The 2,754-nt window shown below is 36.1% G+C and overlaps 1 non-coding gene across 1 annotated transcript; it reads right to left on the minus strand.

The window, feature by feature from the left end:
• Positions 1-1,621: 1,621 nt before the first annotated feature.
• Positions 1,622-1,725, minus strand: LOC118532975 (U6 spliceosomal RNA). Its single transcript, XR_004915982.1, has one exon. It is a non-coding gene; the product is annotated as a U6 spliceosomal RNA (small nuclear RNA).
• Positions 1,726-2,754: the final 1,029 nt, after the last annotated feature.

Consider the following 2,754-nt stretch of genomic DNA (forward strand, 5'->3'; position numbering starts at 1 on the left):
CTCTCTCCCACATTTCTATCTGGATATAACAACAGTACAAGAAACCTCCTATGGCTTCAAGGCCAAAGAAAACAAAGCAAATGATAATTACCATAACAAAAACAATGACCCCTACATTAAGAAATGTAGTGAGTTGAGGGGGGAGAATTAGGACTACTAGCTGGGTGCTAGCACCATGGAATAGATTTCTTCCCATTTTAGTAATCCCTTATCAAAAGCCTGGCTCCTCAGTGATTTAAGTACAGATCTGGCCAGGTCAGCCTTCTGACTGAAGGAAAAATCTTGTAAGGAAAACATGCATGCAAATATAGCAGTGGAGAAGATCCAACCCACTCCCTGGAAAAGCCAACTCAGTATTTCCTGTTTTAAAAATGCACAAATAACTTATAATCACTCACGCATATAAAGAAAATTAGCAGCATTAAAATGGCAAAATAAACAAAACAATCCCAGTGGAAACAGAAATAACTCATTGAAGAGAAGAAACTTGAAAAAACCTAATTAGTATTCTCAGAGAGATTTGAAAGATTATACCAAAAAAACAAAAACAAAACACAATAACACAGTAAAATAAAATCAAAGAACTCTACATAAGTATAGAGCAAAAAGGACAAAGAGACAGAGAATATGTGATAAAATATAAAAGGCATAAGAGGATAATCACTGATACCAGACATCCAACAAATACGAGCTCTAGAAGGAGAAAACAGAAAAGGGAAGAAATAAACAAAATAAAACACAGGAAAATTTTGCACAACATGAATCTATTTAAAGGGTACCCTGCTTACATACAAGAATGAGTGAAAAAAAATACCTACTATAAACATAACATTAGGAAATCTGAGAACATAAAAAGAAAGAAAAAAAAAAAAAACAACACAAAAAAGCAGCCATCTCAAATTTTGCTAGTTGCTATGGCAGAGGACTGACAGATGTACACTTAGGTGCCCAGATCTGAGAATGACTCACTTCCCTGCTGCTCAATTAATTGGCCAAAGCTAGTCCCTTGGCTTCACCAGCCACAAGGGGTACAAAGTTCAATAATTCCATGTGCAAAGAAGGCAGAGAGGAGGAAAAATTATTTGTGAACAGCACCAATGTCCACAACAACTGCTTCTACATACCTTTATGAATAGTTTGTATATGAAATTATTCTAGTACAATGAGGGTGAAAACTGAGATGTGTAGAAACATATTAATTTTATATGAAGGTCAAAAGATAAGAAAAGTTGAATAGGAGGTATTTTTATATTTTTTATTGTGGTAAGATATACATAACAAAATTTACCATTTTAAGAATTTTTAAGTATATACAGCTCAGTGATATTAAGTATATTCACACTGTCGCATAGACATCATCATCATTCATCTCCAGAACTTTTTCATCTTCCCCCACTAAAACTCTATACCATTAAATAACAACTCCTATTGCCCCCACTCCCCAGCTCCTGGCAACCACCATTCTACTTTCTGTCTCTAGGATTTCATTACTAGAGGTACCTCATATAAGTAGAACCATAGAACATTTGTCCTTTGTCTCTGGCTTATTTCACTTAGCCTAATGTCTTCCAGGGTCTCCCCTTGAAGTGCAATCTTTTTTTAAGGCTGAACAATATTCCATAAAAATATGCAATGCTTCATTAATTTGCATGTCATCCTTGAGCAGGGGCCATGCTAATCTTTGTACCATTCCAAATTTAGCATATGTGCTGCTGAAGCAAGTACTAAAGATTTAACCAACTAGAAAACTAAAATATTAACCAAGAGTTGAGTAGAGGAAGGGAAGTTGGGGTCCTATAAGTGAGCTAAATCTTCATCTTTAATAGACAGGAAATGATAATGCCTATGTTTCAGAAATCAAGAAAAAGTCATACCAACACCTTGCTTACAGCTATGGATGTAACCTCCACAAGAAGCAAAATTTTTAAAACTAACAAGAATAAGGACTAGGTAATTGGAGAGGTAGAGCGAGGGGGAGGTGTTATTTTAAGCATTACTGCATTACTGTTGTTGGTGGTTGTTGTTTTTAAATTTTTACATATAATAATCTAATAATAAAAAGTATCTCCAACAACAGTACTACTTAATTACCAGAACTGTAACTGAGAACTCCTGACATTTAATAGCATCTATTTTTCAATGCAATAGGTTACCTCTCCCATGACACTTTCTTGAAGACCCTATTGCCAGGGACACCATTAAATCACATGGAAAAGGACATGGAAAGGCGTAGCAATGGCCTAACTCCAAAGGCCTTCTTTTCTCCTTATTTCCATGTTTGACTTCTTATATTACTGATATTATTCTATTTTACATAATATTTTATTACTATAATTACCACTTTTACTCCTACTTTTCTTTTTTTGACAAGGTCTATCTGCTTCTTTTGGCACTGGTTTTGCTACTTGACTAGAATGTGTATGAGTTCCTTGAAAGCATACTAGCTTACTTCCCCTACACATCTCAGGAATTTTCTCAAAGACCCCTTCCTGTTCAGCACAATTTCTACATAAGCATCTGAACTTTCCTGAGAGTTCCAGGCAAAGGCATCAGCAGCCAGGAACTTCTGTAGTGGCCCCAACTTCCACTATAGCGATGGGAGGAATGCTTTCCCTCTCCTGCTCTTTGATTTTCCTTAACCACCCAAAGCCAGTCCAACCTACTTCTCATTTCTCTTCCTGATTAATCTGAAAGCCTGAGCTCTGTTAGCAACATTGGCTTGGCCAGAAGTTTACAGTGGAGCTCTTAAATGCA

This window comes from Halichoerus grypus, chromosome 13 (assembly GCF_964656455.1).
Source record: "Halichoerus grypus chromosome 13, mHalGry1.hap1.1, whole genome shotgun sequence".
Classification (NCBI taxonomy): Eukaryota; Metazoa; Chordata; class Mammalia; order Carnivora; family Phocidae; genus Halichoerus; species Halichoerus grypus.